General features: G+C 50.0%; 1 long non-coding RNA gene across 1 annotated transcript; it reads left to right on the top strand.

The window, feature by feature from the left end:
* Positions 1 to 2,153: 2,153 nt before the first annotated feature.
* LOC128072548 (uncharacterized) lies at positions 2,154 to 16,722 on the top strand. The gene is made up of 3 exons (XR_008202340.1): positions 2,154 to 3,515; positions 3,993 to 4,132; positions 13,273 to 16,722. It is a non-coding gene; the product is annotated as an uncharacterized LOC128072548 (long non-coding RNA).
* Positions 16,723 to 17,233: the final 511 nt, after the last annotated feature.

Below are 17,233 nucleotides of genomic sequence, written 5' to 3' on the forward strand. Positions count from 1 at the left end.
CTTATAGTGCTTCCCTGGTCCCTGCAGTTGTTCCCTGCCCCTCTCTTTGAGTGTGTGTTTGAGTTCAGCTTTGTGGGATAACGGATGGGACTGTCAGGCCTGTTGTCCCAACAACCCAAGAAGATAAATTGTCCAGTGTATGCAGCAACCTTTGCCGGTCCCTCACCCCAGAAGGAAGCAGCCCCATGACAGATGGGCTGAGGAGCAGCACTGACACAACTGGGGCAGTGTGGATGTCAGAGGGTGAGAACCACATCTCTCTTCTTTCCACTTGGCACCCCAGCGCCTCTGGGCCAGGCAGCTGTTGCTTATCACCGCCTCCCTTGGTTATTGATGGAAGCTGGCAGCATGAGAGCCCTGTCTATGAGAAAGACACTAGTCATGGTCCCAACATTGCACTGCAGAGCTGCCATCTGTCCTCTGGATGCTGGTAATGGATCTGAGCGCATCAGTGCTAACTTTCTGTCTAGACTTGACTCTGCTCCTCTATCTTGTTTTCCAGAAGGGAAGATCCTAGACTGGATCCTGGGCTGTCCCTTCATCTTCTGTTCTGCTGAGGAGCAAGTAATGCTGGGATGGATGGTTACAAGTTTTGGCACATGCTGCCCAGGAAGGTGGAGGGGTCACCATTCCTGGAGGTGTTGAAGAACCATGGAGTGGAGATGGGCTGGGGTTGGGCTTGGTGATCTGAGAGGTCTTTTCCAATAGTCCAATGATTCTAAGATGCCTCACCTAGAGCAGTTTGGAGAGACTGTGCAAATAACAGCACAACTTTCTCCTTTTGTCAATGAGGAAAGTTTGGCAAGGCCACAGCAAGGTGAATCTTGTGAGCATCTTAGAGCTGTGAGCTATGAGCCAGCCTTACTATGAAAGTCCATTAGCCACGAGCAAAACTGCTCCTGGGCTCAGCATTCAGCACCTGTTATGGGCTGAATTAGTCCTTAATTTCTATCCCTGACAGTTAAAATGACTCAGACATTTCTTCCCAAGACTGGGTATTGCTTCTGACTGCATCCCTTGCAGCCATGGCTCTACTGACGATTAAATTGTTTTCAGAAACCCGGTGACCATCGTGTCTGCAGGTCAAGGTAGGCTGCTGCTCTCACATGAGCCTTGCTATGCGGCCAGAAGAGGAGCTCTGCTGTAGAAAGCAAAAGATGAGATGCATTTGAGGACTCAATGGCTGCAGGTTTAACAAGATCAATACTACCTCTGCAAAAGATTACATGGTATACTAGGCAGCAAATAGACCACTTCTGCTGGATTTGGAAGCCATTTATAGAGTCTATTAGGGATGGTAAGGTAGAAGGGACGTATCTGGAGTAAATTGCACAGATGCAGTAACTCACTCTCATGTTAAGGGTTTTGCAGTCTATTAAATAATGGAACTAAAGGCAAAATAAATGAGATTTCTTTTTCTGTAAGAAGCTTTAGCACCAGCAGCAATGATAGGGCCAGGCTGTTGCACTATTCTGGCTCCCACTGCTCACATTAGGAGGACTAAACCTAATGCAATTTTGGTGCTTTGGCACTGGCTGAAGACTGAAGTTTCACCCTCACAGAAAGAATTGTAGCATCACAGAATGGCTGTCTTGGAAGGGACCTCAAAGACCATCCAGCTCCAATTCCCTGCTCCAGGCTGGTTACGAACCACTTATTCAGGCACCAGATCAGGCTGCCCATGCATGCTACATGGCCAGCACTTGTTTTTGCCCACGGTGAGCAGGCAGGAGCTGAGAAGTGCTTTCGAGAGCAGGCTCTCTGAGATCAGGCTGCTCCATTGGGCTCGTTTGAGCTGCCCTTGTGCCTTTATCACCTCCTGCGGTGTGCCCTCTGAATAATTAGCTCTAATAATGCATGAGCAATGGCCTGCCTGGTCACCATGCCCGCATGGCAGGATGCTCTGCTTCTGTCATTCCTCCCATTCTTTGTCCAGTCTTATTTGAAATATCCTGCAGGATGAATTATGGTGCTCTGAGAGAATCTGCAAAATAGGATCACAGGCCAATTGAATCCATCTGCAAAGTATAGGAGCACAATATATCACCCTACAGATGGATTATATATATATATATATATATATTTTTTTTTTTTTTCCCACTCCCTTCTTTATTTTAAGGGGTTCTTGAACCTAGAAAGAACAGCAGACACAAGCTGCATGATGTAATGAACTGAGTGCTGCCTGCAGGTGAGCTGTGCAGGAAGGATGGTGATGCTGAGATGTCTGTAGGGAGGCAATGGGCAGCAACGGGTTAGGGAAGCAAGGCAGGGCTTCACACCTTGGCACTGCCCAGCCTGCTCCCTCCTGCAGCAGAATGGTGCTGTGTGAGTCTCTGGGAGGATGTCACAGGGCACAGCATTCGTGTGCTGAGAGAAACAGGAGCTGGCAATGTTTACCAGCAGCGGCAGGCTTTAGGGACAGACTTCTTTGCACTCCAGGTGGATGGAGGTTGGCCTCGTGCTGCTTCCCAAACCTCCCTTGTCCTCGGGCTGGGATGCTCCAGTCATTACCCAAGGGGGAAGGGAAATGAGTTAAACCCATCTTCAGACACGTTTGTATTGATTCTGTCACTTTCTTGCTGCTTGCTGACAGGTGATGGATGGCTCATAATGCGACCGGCACAGTACATTACGTTTCCCATCCAGGGACTCCTAAATCATTTCAAATTTTCAAATTCCCTAATCAATATTTTATCAGTAGCAGAAGAAAGCGGAACGGGCCCATTTCTCAAGAGGGAGGGGAGTGAGCGTGTGTGTATGCGTGCCTGCACATGGATGTGAGTTTGTGTATTTGTAATAGCAACTAAAGCATCGCTAGCACAGTGATTACAGTACCTGCAGCTGTAAAAATAAATGCAGAAGTAGGACTGGGAGTGGTGTTTACATTCTGGTGACTACAGGATGAAACAAATTAAGGACTCGAGCGTTTGGTGTTAATGTATGGGGCTGTGGCCTTCTTCCTCTTGGCTTGTACTCTACCCTTTTCTCTCTGTTGTTATATGAAGAGGGCGGCTGCTCTCACCTGTCTATTTGCTGGAGCTGGAGATAGATTTTGGGTTGTGCTGCCCAAGGTGCTCCCTTCCCCAGAGGCACCATGCGCTATGGGATGCAGACCTTGAGTCCTTGCTCAGCCATTACAGTGCTGCATGTAGGAATAATACGTTTCTTGTTCTGAACCACAGAATCACGGGGTTGGAAGGGACCTCTGGAGATCTTCCAGTCCAATCCTGCTGCTAAAGCAGTTCCCTACAGTAGGTCACATAGGAAAGCGCCCAGTTGGGGCTTGAATGTCACCAGAGAAGAAGACTCCATCACCTTTCTGGGCAACCTGTTCCACTGCTGTCCCATCTCACAGTAAAGAAGTCTGAGGACTGGCCTCGTCAGCGGGAATCCTATGGAATGGATCCCATCAGTGAGCAGGGAGGATGCTCTGGACCAGCAACAGCCAACAGAACCCCTCAGTGTTCATCCTCCAGAAGTCAGTACTGCTCCTGCCTCTTTCAACCCTACAAGTGGTAAAACCCCGTTTTTTCATACCTACAGAAAAAAAAAACACCTAGTTGAACTAGGGACAGATGGCTTTGCTGTGCCAGTGGGTGGTCCTGCAGCTATTTGGGGTTGGATGCAAAAGGGCTGGGGGGGCTCTGCTGGGAGTACTGGGGTCAGCTCATGAGGGAATGGGATCATAGAATCATTGGAGTTGGAAGAGACCTTAAAGGCCATCTTGAGTTCTCCTGCTGTGTCTGGGACTAAGCTAGATGCTGATAAGCAAAGAGCTGTTTTTCTCTACCATTCACTTCTACCAAGCCAGAAATAGCCTGCCCGAGTTAGCTCGCATAGCAGCATTTCTCATTCAAAAGTTAATAAGCTTTGAAATTGGATTTTAATCAAGTAATCTTTGATCCTAGGCACTAGAGCTCCATTAGGAGGGTCCAGTAAACCAAGTTTCATCTCTCTCTCTCATGTTGTTTCTTTATTTTTTTTTTCCTCAGTCTTGCAGAGATGTTTTAGCATTTGAAGAGCTGCGTGTTGTAGGATTTCTGTTGTCCCTGCTCTTATGATCTCGTCCCATCCCGTAGATGAATGGAAAAACTGATCTGACTAACGTCTTCTTTCCCAAGGTTTGAAGCCTGTAAGTACTTTTTAACAGCTTCTTTTGGAAAAGTGCCAGAGCTCTTGGAATCCAGCTCTTTGCTAGAAATCAGTGAGGGGGGGACAGGGGGCAGAAGATGTGCTGTGGCTCTCAATGCATTACCTGCCTCATAAAAAGAGTACAATGAATTCTGTGTCCAATTGCAGAGCAGCTGGGGTTGGAGGGAGCTCATCTTTTCTGACCTTCTTGCTCACAGTTGGGTCAGATGGAGCTGGCTGCCTGGGACCACAAAAGCATTGGGTTGTCTTCAGGGAGAGAGACTTTGAGTACCTCCAAGGATGGGTGCTGCTCTGGCATCAAGTGTTCAAGGAGTTCTTATATATTTAAACAAAATTTCTTGTGTTTAATTTGGACTGCTGAGATAGGTCTGGCTCCCTTGTCTTTGCTCCCTCTTCCCTGTGCATGCAGTTGCACTTGCCCACATTCAGGGCTTTCTCTTCATGAGATTCCCATCTGCCCATCTCTCCAGCCTGCTGAGGTCCCTGCAAAGGGCAGCACAACCATCTGCTCTGCTGGCCGTTCCTCCCCGCCTTGTATCTTCTGCGAACTTACACACAGTATGCTGTGTCTGGTCATCTGAGTCACTGGTGAAGTTCATTAAGGGACCTTTCCTATCCTCTTCATGAATTTTGGCAGGCAGCAAAGGAAGTTATAGCTGGACTTTGGGGTTATGTAGTTGCACTACCACTCAAGGGATGGATTTGGTTCAGACCTCTCCAAGTTGTTATTCAGAAGCATCATAAATCTGCACAAGGACTCCTGTCTTGGTTTACCCTCTGAAGACTTTTCTCTTGATCAGATGGAGTGGAGCTTGGTTTTATTTTTCAAAGCTATATTTAGATTCTGGTGCACAGGCACCCGTTTCCTGCCGAAATACTAACTTAGTGAGCTCTCCAAGGACCAAACACAGTTCCTTCCTGGGCTCAAGTAATGATCAAATCAGACGGGGGAGGTTTCTTTCAGTAGCAGAATAACCACGCAGAGCCCCTGCACAGCTTCCCTGTAGTAGTCTTGTTATCCCACGAGTCGTCATTTGCTCAGGGTCAGGGCTCTAATGAGCATCTCAGCCCACAGCCTGCTGGGAGAGGCTGTAAAGGATCTGCGGTGGGCTTGCCAGAGGTGGTTTGGGTAGGATGGCATGTTGGCAGGCCAGGTGTGCTGTCTGTGAGCCGTGCACTCTGCTGTCCCTACTTCTGTTGTCTGTCACTGAGGACATTGCACTTGCATCGCCTTGGGCTGTGAACACCTGACTACACACTTATCTCCTTTCCTCTGGGGAAGAAGTATGTTTACCTTTCCATACACTTTACAACCCCAAATACCTGCATCTGGTATAAAACTACCCTGATGGCCAGCTTTTGCCATTTCCAGTACTTCTCAGGGCTGCTGAGCCCTGTGCTGGTACTTGCTGGGAACATGAGCTGTCACATGCTGGCTCTACGGGACCATGCAGTCTGCGCCAGGCTGACAGCACCTTGAAGGAAAGCTGGTCTGCTGCACAAGACTGGCCCTGCAGAGAGCAGGGTGCTTAGGGTGAGCCAGCACCACCTGCAAGGGATGCTTCCAGCCAGCCAGTCACATGAGAAATTAAAACTGACATTAATCTAGTGGATGCCAGGCCAACACAGTTGGCAGAGCTGATCATACCATGTTTTGGAAAGGGACATCAGTCCTTTCTTGTGTTAACAGAGCAAGCAATCTCTCTCTCATGGCATTTAGTGATCAAATATTTTGCAAAGCTATTTGGAGAGGTTACCCAATCTCATAACTGAGCAGCAAGAAATGTAGTGTGGCTAAACAGCATTGTCCAGCTTAACTCCTCTTCCAGGCTGTGTGCAAGGTGTGAATGAGCTGTCAGCAGCTTGCTGGGTGCTAAGGCTAGACTCTGCTGTGGAGGGTGAGAATTTGGTTTTAGTCTTTCCAGGGCTTCCCATTATGTTTTAAGGTCTGGTTACTGCCAGGGCTGTGTGTCTCTCAGCGTGTCCGTCTCTCTTGACCCCATCAGTGGCGGTGAAACATGGAGCCAAGTTTCCAACACCTCTTCTGGAAACAATCCCATGCTGTGACAATTTTCTGTTTGGATGAGAAGCAGACATAGCATGAAATAACTAGGAGCATTTGCCATGGAGAAACTCTTCCCATTCCATCCCTATATCCTCTTCTCCAACTGCTTAGCATCTTTCATAGGATCACAGAATCACTGAGGTTGGAAAGGCCACTAAGATCCCCAAGTCCAACCTAACAACCATGCTCACGTCCCTCAGTGCCACATCTCCACAGTTCTGTAACACCTCCAGGGACGGTGATCCCACCACCTCCTTGGGCAGCTCATTCCCTGGAGATGCCCTCACTGGATATGCTTGCATGAAAGACACACTGGCTGTGAGAGAGACTGAAGCTGGGGCATGAGGCATGAGTTCAGGATAGAGCAGATTCAGCTTTGAGTCCCTGCTATGCTAGATTCAGGGAAAACAGCTTTTTCTCCTCACTCACAGGCTGGGGAACCTCTGATCTGTGCAGTCGTTCCCCAAGCTCACAAAACTTCACAAATATATCTTCCTGAGAAAGGTTGCTGGTGTTGAAATAGCATTTTAACTGTCTTTTTCATGGTTGTGCTGTATTGTGACAGGTTTGGAAATGATTATGGGGACTGGTAGGAGGATGCTATAGAAATGCTATATACCGTGATTGTGCGGGCCTAGGCAGGGGGAGGAGGAAGGATGGAAAGCTGTTGTAAAACCATTGCTCCAAGGGGAGAAGAGAGTGTTTGCCTGGAGCTGTTCCCAAGGGCTGATGCCCAGTGCACAGGCATCTATCAGTCTGTCTTCTAGTGTGGCCAGTGATGGACCACTTGGCAGATCTGACTGTACCTGGAAGAGCAGACTGAGGGCCTGCTGGGGACAGGCATTGTCCTTTCCTTATTCCCTATGACTCTTTTTAATGAGGGTAGAATTTGTTCTCTGTATACAAGGACCATACCCTGGGCCTACTCGTGTTGGGGTGGCAGTCCCGCTTGGACTTGCATACTGCTCAGGAGTGCTGCTGGGGGAGCTGTAAAGTTTACCTGTCTGTCTTCTCCCTGTACCAGCAGTTACATCAACAAGCCTGCCTGCAGCAAGGGATGCAAATGGCTTCACCTGGAGGTAACTGTTCCCAGGTGATGATCCCCAAGGACTGCTTTGCAGAGCCCTGCCAGAGCTGCAGGCAGACACGGGCTTGCTTGGATTTCAGCGCTGAGCTGGTCGGTGCCAAAGCCCATTTGCATCACTGTGAAAAATGGTAAAATTATCGTTAGGTGTTCACTAAAATACTCTAAATTTTGCAGAACATGAGGCATGAGTCAGGCATTGAGACCTGCATCCAGAGGAGGAACAGAGTGCGAAGAGGCGGCAGGAGTGCTTATGAAATATTTTGTTTCACTGGCAAGAGGACAAGAAATAATTGGGCCCTAAATCAAGGAAATGGGAGAAAAGGAACAGCAAATCAAGGGAAATGGTGGAAAATTAGGTCTTAGAGTAGAGAAATGTGTACACATGATCACCTGGTAGTTCTGGCAAAGATATATGCCTATAAATCTCCTTTTTTAACCTTTTCTCTGCTGCTTCAAGGGGATTAGCATCAGATGTGCTCATCCTGTCCATTTTTTCTAGATGTGACTGGCAGTGCACCCCAAGGGCTGTGGGCAGCCTGGGGAGCAGGAACCCCATTGCATAGACCCTCCCTGGATGTGCAGAGGAGTAGAACCATAGAATTGAGTAGAAAGGGACTCTTAAAGGCCATCTGGTCCCGCTGCCTGCACTGAGCAGGGGCATCCACAGCTCCATCAGCGCTCAGAGCCCATCCAGCCTGACCTTGGCTGTCTGCAGGGATGGGGCACCACCACCTCTCTGGGCAGCCTGTGCCACACTGCCCTTATTGTTAGACAGCTTCTTCCTTCTATCCAGTCTAAATCTCCTTCCTTTACTTTGAACCCATTTCCCCTTGTCTTATCACAACAGGCCCTGCTAAGCTGTCTGTCTCCTTTCTAATAGCAAGTCCGTGCCATCTCAACCCTGGAGACCCAGGGCAATCCAGGATGCCCAGCAAGCTGCTCCAGCCCCAAGGCTCTCATCCTGCATTTAAACAACCCCCTGACTCCCCTCACTCCCCTTCATGTCCCTGGCTTATTTTTCTTATAGAAAGAATGAAATATAAAAATAAAGCTTTGTGTTTGCTTTTCCAATCCCTCCCTCCCACTGCACGGTGTGCATTAGCTTCCCGAATGCTCGAGTCAGACGTGGCCTCTGGTTAAAAACAGCAACCACCCTCGTGCCTCGCCTGTTTCCCAGGAGCTGGCAGCCAGACAATAACACTGATGGGATCGTCTTCATCAGAACATGTCAGCCCCTCTGTGAAATTTAAGAAACTTCAACTGGGAGGCAGAAAATGATTTAAAAAAAAAAAAAATAAATAAAAAAGCGCTAGGGAGAAGAAGCAGGGAGATCAGAGGAGAGCTGCTGCAGGAGCCGCCCGTGCTGGGACAGTGGGTGCGGGCAAGTAGGAGCTGCTGCTCCTGGATCAGAGGTGATGCGAGTTGTGCTGCTGATTTGTTTTGTGGTTTTTGTTTTGCTGGAAGAGCCGACCCTGTCTTTCTGAACCGTTCGGATATCTGGAGGCGAAAGTGCTCTGTAGAGTGAGGTATTAAATTATTCTGCTGAAAACAAAAGTCTTGGCTGAGCATTGCTCTGAAGTCACTGGCTTTGGCTACGTGACTGCGTGTGGCTGAAGAATTCTATTAGGCAGATGGAAGTGTTGTCTCTTTCCATGATATTGAAGCACTATGGGAGTTTCCAGAGGTGCCTAATGCAGTCTGGTCCAGGAAAGCCTTCTTCCTGGTGTTGTCTGGCTGTGGGTCTGTCCTGGTGGGATGCTGTGTCTATGCGGTGTGAAGGGCACAGACAGAGAAGAGGGGTGGGCTGGGGTGGTGTTCCATGGCCCCAGGGTGTGTAATACCATCACAGATCCCTTTCTGTGGTCTGTACATTAGACTTGTACAGTTACCATAGCTCCAAAGATTGTGGTGGAGCTGAAATGGGTGCCAGCAGCAGACGAGGGGATGGGCAGCTGTCTGAGCCCATTAAACAGAAGATCAGGGTTGAGACAGTGCTGAGTGGTTGCCATCTCCTGCTGACGAAGCCCAGGAGATGTCAGGCAGAGCTTGTCATCTTCTGCTTTTCTGTTTCTGTAAACCTGGAAGGTGCTGGAAGATGCTGCAGTAGAGAGGATGAGCAGGCACGACGGTTGCTTTTTCTGCACGCTCTCACGTCGTTTCAGTCACTGCTTGTTTGCTTGCCGTTGTTGTGGCTGTGTTTTTTTTTCCTTCCCCTGACTTCATTTCTAACATAAAAAGTTATTTAGCCTGAAAATGCGCGGGAGCTCATTGTGCAGGGAGCTGCAGCACAAAGGGTTCCAGAAGCAATCATGTTTCCTCTCACCAGCACAAGCCATGCGACCAGATGATTCAGAAGCACAACATCTGCAAGTCTTGAAAGGAGTTCTGCTCCATTTGACTGAGAGCAAGGAGAAGGAGGAGGGAGAAGGGGGATGGAGAAGCTCTTTTGGTGCCTGGTATTGGGGATGCGGCTAATTGCTGCGTCACCACTGCATCCCACTTATGCCATGCCCAGGGGTGCCTGAGTTTGTCGTGGGTGCAGGGGTGAGCAACCCATGACCGTTCGTTCGTTCCCTTTGGCCTTGGGAACCCAAGCACGTCCAAGCCCACAGGAAACCTCCCTTGGGATGCTTTGGGTTTGCATGCACATTTCCTTGCTCCTTGGGTGCTGTTGGAATGGAGCACTGCACCAAGTGGGAGAGGAGGAGGAGGCGTTTGAGAAAATGGCAGGGACAAACAGCTTTAAAAAAAGGCCTATTTTCGGAGCGCCGTTTCTCATAACCTTTATCGTCTCCGCTTTGCTTGCCTTCACAACCTCCTGCTTTGATTTCCCGTTCACAGTTGTTATTCTGGCAGCCCCTGGAAGAAAGGAGGGTGTGAGGGTTAAAGAACAGCTGTGGGAACGTAATTAATGCTTTGCAACTGTTCTGAAGGCCTTTAGCACCTTGCCGTGACCCAGCCAGTAACATCTGTGCGTTGGCAGCAGCCAAGCCGTAAAATTTCCCCCCTCCAAGTCCCACACAAAGCAACTGTCATCTGCCTGAGGCACGCAATCAGGGCACAAACTTAACAAATCTGTAGAAAGGCTGCAGTGCAGATGGCAGCTTGTTGGGTGCTGGGGTTGGTCAGAGGCTCCCAGCTGCTGGTCCATGTACGTGTCCAATGCGGGAGGTGGAAGAGACCCTCTCTTGCAGGGATCTGATGGTTGAGATGGGATGTATCCAAATCTGAGAGTGGCACCAGCCCCTTAGCGCACTCAAGTTGGATGGCTCTGGGCTGAAAGCAGTGCCCATAGTGTCCGGAGCTGTTGGGATGACTTCAGCATGGCTGTCCCCAATCCCACAGGATGCTCAGAGCGTCCCTGTTTGGGGACGTGTTTCATCAAGGTCTGTCTTTTGCAATGCTTTTCCCATTTTATGGCTAAAGGGCACCTTCAGGGCCTGCCACCCTCATTTTTATGTAAGCTGTAATTCAGAGTAAAGGAGGCACGAAAGTGCCTCCAATTCTCAGGAGCTCCAGCTAGAGTTTTCTTTCAGTCCCAGAACGCGAGGCACAGCTGGCGCTGCCTTGGTGACCAAAGAGAAGATGAACGAAAACACTTTCTGTTTTTTAAAGATTGGCTTTTTCTTCTGCCCTATCTCCATTTCCCCCCCCTGCTTCTCCAAAGCCAGCCCCCTGAGCTCCCAGCCTTCAAAGCCCATCATGCACAGCTGGAGGGGAGTGAGCCTGCCAAGGGCAAGCATTCGTCCTTTGCTCTTTTTGGTTTTCTGAGATGCCTGTGACTGTGCTGAATGCCAAGCAGCCCTGACCTTCACCCAACTGGGGCTCCCAGCTGCTACGGCGTTCTGCAGCATCCCTGCCTGATAGGAATTCAGCCTGGTGCTTCCCACCTGCAAGTTTTATCTGACAAATGGGTCTAATTTCTGATTCTAGTCTCCTTTTGATGGACCAGACCGTCTGCTACCTGGGAGAGGTTCATAGATCTGAAAGGCCGGAAGGAAGCATTACATTTTTTCTCCTTTGCCTCCTATTAAGAGTGTGCCAGAGACGCTAATCCCACATTTGAATTTCAGCCAGGTAGCTGGAAGGGATGGCTCAGCAACCTGCTCTGATGGACTACCCAGTGCTGCTTCTCTTCACGTCTTCCCGTGTTTCTCTTGCCTTTGGGCAGGAGGGAGGGGTCATTGATGAGAAGAGCTTCCTCTAAAGCAATCTCTTTCTTCACAAGTCAGATGAGGATGTTTTTCTGCATTTCTGATGAAATTTCTTCCCTTCAGAAGAAAATGTAGTTGGTTTTGCAATTGGCTCCCTCCCGGTAATGAAAGTGGTGGGGCAACAGGGGGGTGGCAGCAGGGGAATTAGGGCTCACACTCTGACGGCAGTACATGATAACATCTCAGGCACCTTTACTCGTGCAGCTTAAGCCACGTAAGTGGGTAAGACATGATGTCCCCATAGGACAGCTGTGCCTTGCAAGCTGTATGGCCTCTCAGCATCTTGGACACCTCTGCAATGCACCCCTGCTACTGCACTGCTACACCACTCTCCTCTGAAGAGGGATATGGATTACTGACCTGCTGAGATGCAGCTCGGCTGCGCCTACATTCCTCATCCTGAATTATTTTTTCTTTGGTTGACATTTGCAAGTAGGTGTCTTTTTTTTCCTTCTTTTTTATTCCTGGTAGTCGTGTCTTAGAGTCCTAATTCCTGAGCAGCACCTCTTGCTGGTGCATCCTGAGCAACTGTTTGTTGCAAACAGTTTATTTCAGGGGACAAGAGGCAGGAACAGGACGTGACTATGGTTCGGGGGTTGGAATACAAACTTCTTTTTTCTCATGTTCAGTGCAGTTTCAGGCATGTCCAAGTCCTGCCGGATGGAAAACAGTCAGCAGGTCGGTGGAGGCTGCATGGCAGTGAGAAGCAGAGTCTAACCATAGAAGGAAGGCTGAGTTGGCTCTGAAGGTTGGAGAAAAGGGGTTGCCGGCGAGAATAGGGCGGCGGATAGATAAGTTACACAAAGCAGATTGCCATGGCTTCTTTTCTTGCTCTTAGCCCCCTCAACTCCAACACAGTGATTTTTAGGAGAAAATGAGTGCCAAGACTATATAGGGAACAGCCACCAACTCCCAAGTGTTCTGTGAGGCAACTGCTCTTTTCTCCTGGGACCATTCTGTGCACATAGCACATGTCCTGGGCAAATTCCTGTGCACTCATTTGATGATGGAGGCCTTCAAATCTCTATGCTTGAAGGAGACACTGTTTCACATCCCCACCACAATTTCTTCTCGTATGGAAAAACCCCCACGTTCGCAGGCAGCTCTCCTGAAGCAAGGCAGCGTTACATCCCTCCTATTAGCAGCGTTTCCAGAGGCTCTGCAGCTCCTGCTGACGTGAGCAGAGCTGCTCAGCAAACAAGATGTGAGAGGTCTCCAAAGAGCACAGCCCTCTGTTTGCTTTTTGCTAATCGGGTGCTGTAGTGCCAGGCCTGGGGAAACAAATCAGTGAGGGCCCATCTGCTGAGTGCTGGATGGGGTTGCGTGCATGCTGGTTGGCATGGCAGAGAACGTGGAGATGTGGCACTGAGAGAAATGGTTCATGGGCATGGTGGGAATGGTTTGGTAGTTGGACTTGGAGATCTCAGTGGTCTTTTCCAGTGTTAATGATTCTGTGATTCTACGTTGATGCTGGAGAAAGGAGGTGCCACTTGGCTGTGTTTGGGCTGTCACCTGGAAGTCAGACGTGTGTGTGTTACCTGCAGGTGGGAGGAGGGAGAGCCAGGGTTATGGGATAATATGGTACAGAGCAGTCAAGTAATTTAATTCTTAAATCTCGTCTCCCTCAGGCTAATCTCCTCTGAGCCTCTCTTTGCTCAGGTCAACTGCTTTTAATTAGCAAGCTTCATTGATCGGGGTGGGAGCGGGAGCTGCTGTCCAGATCTTTTTAACCTGGAATCTTTTCTTCCTTGCAGGAGGGATGGTGCTACTTGCAGAGGGACCCGCAGGGACATTGTGGGATTACTGGTAGGAGGATGGCATGGGGCTGCCACAGCACATCTCCTCTGGCACTGCCTGGGCAGGGAACCCTGCAGTCCAGCACAACCCAGCTCCCACCACCACATCAGCCTCTTGCAGTGGCTCACTCTGAGCTGTCGCTAATGAGGATGGTGCTCATCATGTGATCGCGCCTTTGGGCAAGGGCGGTGGTGCTGCTAATTGGCTTCTCTGGCTGCGGTTTCCTTAGGAAACAAGGTTAAAGCAACTCAGCTCAAAAATGTACCTCCCGGAGGAAGGCACTTCAATATTTCTTCCCCTGTAAATGGAAACAGCTCTATGCCTGACGCCAGCTCCTTTCTATCACCAGGTGGAACCAAAGGATGTAGGTGCATCTCTGCTATGTTCTCTCTTGGTGTGTTGGTCCTGTGGCCCAGCCCTGGATCAACACATTTTCTATCTAATGTATTTGACCATCAGAGCTATGAAAATTCTGAAATGAAGTTCTCCCAAATAAATCAAATAGAAAGGAAGTGGCTTTGTATCAAACCACTGAATTAATATAATTATCGTATCGATTAAATCATCAAACAAACCTGCAGCTCCTCTATCAGATTCACTGTGCCTGGTTCACGCTCCCTGAAGCACAGACCACTATGCCAACCGTTCCCTTTGCATTCCAGGCAGAGAGCTGCTCCTCACTGGGGCTGCAGTGATCTCTGGCCACATCTCGCACACAGAGCAGGCCTCCACTGCCCATTACAGCTGTCAGCCGAAATTATATGTATTTGGGGAAGAGGTGATCTCTCACATACCCACTCCGATGTGAGTCACTGAGCCTGAGCTGGCATTACACAGCTTGATGCGTTCCAAATTACAGAAGGAAAGTGCTGTCGAGTCATGGCCTGTTGGGGCTGAATGTGGCACGGGGGCACGTGCACCTCTCCTGCAGGCAAAGGGCTGCGGGGAGATGAGAGGGGCGAGAAGTGATGGCCTCAAGTTGTGCCAGGGGAGGCTCAGGCTGAGTATTAGGAAACATTTGTTCTCCAAAAAAGTGGCAATGCAGTGGCACAGGCTGCCCAGGGAAGTAGTGGGGTGACTGTCCCTGGAGGTACTGAGGAACGATGGAGATGTGGCACTGAGGAATGTGAGCATGGTAGGGATGGGTTGGAGTTGGACTCGGTGATCTGAGAGGTCTTCTCCAACCTTAACGATTCCATGATTCTATGATCTCTCACCCAAAGGACTCTCCTTGAACATTCACCCCCTCTGCTCTTGTGCCTGCTCCTGCTCTCACTGCTCTGCCGCTTTGGGGTAAGGGAGTATTTTCCACCTAAAAAATGCAGCTGTAAGATGTGGTCTTGACTTTAAAGCAGGGTTGGAGTCAGGCAGGCAGCCAGCCAAGAGCTGGGCGTGATTATTCAGAGGATTATGATCAGTGAGTCTACATCCATTGACCTGCAGGACTCAGCTTGAAAACATTAAGAACTTGTCACAATTTGGTGCTAAAATTGCCTTTGAACCCCCAACAAGTTTTCTCCTCCATAGGCAGCTACAAGAGGCAGTCGCTGTCTCTGCAAGCAGTGGCTTAACTTGGTTTTAAGTTCTGAAGCAATGCTGGAGGAATGAAGCCAATGACTGGGGCAGTGGGAATGTCCCCGTTTTGGGCTCAGCAAACCCCAGCATGGCTCACAGGTCCCGCAGCCACATCCCTGCTGGCTCAGAGCTGATAAGCGACGCAATTTCAGCCTCATTCCAGCTGACAACAAGCAAAGACTGACTCATCCCCAGCAGTGTTATTTCAGTGTGAGTTTAGCCTCCAATTGTGCCGTAAAAAGAAGAAAAAGCACGACTGCTTTGCAGAAAGAGCCCTCATTGTTCCTTTAGTTTGGGGCCGCTCTCTGCTGCTCGTATGCTAATGGCAAGCTCCTTGCACAGCTCAGTGGGGGAGAAGCAGCAAACAAGAGGCGTGCTCCAGGTCTGGCTTTCTGCTGTGCTCAAACTTTTCCATGGTTCCTGCTCTTTCAGGAAGCAGTCTGCAGGTGAGGCGTGAAATGCTTCCACTGAGCAAATTGAAAGAGACTGTCTCGGCAGGAGAGGGATTTGAATAACCTTGTGCTGTATAAGTTTTGGGGGGAGGCTCTCAGCCTTCCTTGCATGCAGATTTCCCAGGGGTGGTGCTTTTCGTCCTGCATGTGATTTGTTTTGGTGTGTCTGCGCCACTGTGTGTGGCTGGAGATGGAAAGCTGGAACAGAGCTGTTCTGAGCATGCAGGTAAGAGGTTGCATGGCCAGATTCACCTCGACATGATGGTAAACAGCTCTCAGCGGCTAGCATCCTGTTTCCCTGCACTGTGCCCAAGCGAAGAAGCTGATGGCCTTCCTGGTGGAGGCAGTGTTTTGGCTGCGGCCCCAGTTTCAGAAGTTGAGCAGCTGAAGTTACCCCCATGCATTTCTCCAGGCATCTCCTGGAGAGACATTCTGGTGACCTGCTGGTTTCAAACCCCAGGCTGTGCTGGTGGGACCTTCCAGAGCATCCATAGCCTGCATTGGGTTAAACCACCCTAGATCTGTACCAGCCAAGTTCCAGGTTGCACAGAGAGCTGGAGGTGCCCCAGGCCACAGGTGGGCCCCGGGCAGCCTGAGCTGGTTGGCAGCCAGCCCATGGCAGGGGAACTGGGGGGGGCTTTGGTGTCCTTTCCAGCCCAACCATGCTGTGATTCTATGATTCTGTGAAAGCAGTGCGTGAGGGCTCTGAGCACTGGGCTGCAAGCAGGATGGTGCCTAGGATTTCACACCTCGACGAATTTCTGCACATTCAAATATGGCATCTCGGCACTCTGCTCCCCTGCTCATCTGTATTCTCCCCCCAAAGGCAGATGCTCCAGCCCGGCATTGGCATTCAGTGCTGGTGCCGACACCTCTCACCAGATCAGAACTGGGATCGATTCCCCCTGCTGTCGGCCGTTTGCGCTCTGCCATCCACCCAACGCCCACAGCAAAAACTCTGCCTCTGCTCCGCAGCTTCTCCCCGCACCCTTCCCTTCCCAGCATCCCCCCGAGCTGCTCCGCTGCCCGGCCGGGGTTCAGCCCTTTGTCCTGCGGACTGCGCTGAAGCTTGGCTGCTCCTTTTTGCAGAATGAGCCTCTGCTTAGGTCAGCTGTAATTTAATCAAGCGGTACAAAGGATTTAGTGCACCTTGCTGATGGAAATTGCCTTGGGCTGGACAAAAGAAATATGCATGCCTTTCCCTTCGCCTCCTCCTGCAGCAGCTCAGGCTGTGGTTGGTGTTTTCCTTCCCCTCCCCGCTCCCTGACACGTAACTCAGAGGCAGTTCACATCTCGCTATCTGCCTCAAAGTCTTACGAGGCTTCTTCCCTCGCAATGACGGATTCAGCGAATAAAGCCCACAACCATGATTTCCCTCAGGGTCCCTTGTAATAATAATTTCTGTAAATAAAGGCTGGAATCAGGATCTCTGTTGTAATAGGATTTTGTTTGTGCAAGGGCTGGAGCTGCAGCCCCCTGGCACTGCCCTGTAATAGGATTTGGGGCGCCGTGGCAGTGCTGGGGGGGCAGAGGGGTAGGAGGTGGATGTGGGGACGTGCTAGGACATTTGGGATGCCCTGAGCATAGGGCTGAGAGAGCAATTTGGCAGCTTCCTGAATGAAGGGTGTGAGAAAGCTGTGCGCTTTATTTACGGCTGCTTGGGTGAGAAGAGGGTGAAGGAGGCAGGTGTGATAGCACGCTTGTGGGGCTGCTACATGGTTTTCTCACCTGTTCTAGCGGCGTGTGGGGGTAGCGCATGTATGTTCACACCACTGTCCCTCTAGGAGGTCTTCCTTTGCCAAGCTGTGGGTGTTGGTGGGCACTTGTTTTCATCTGGAGGGTGGGAATGATGGGGTCTCTGTTTTACATGGTATCCACAGCTTGCTGGATG

The sequence above is a fragment of the Tympanuchus pallidicinctus genome, unplaced genomic scaffold, assembly GCF_026119805.1.
Source record: "Tympanuchus pallidicinctus isolate F22 unplaced genomic scaffold, pur_lepc_1.0 scaffold7, whole genome shotgun sequence".
NCBI lineage: Eukaryota > Metazoa > Chordata > Aves > Galliformes > Phasianidae > Tympanuchus > Tympanuchus pallidicinctus.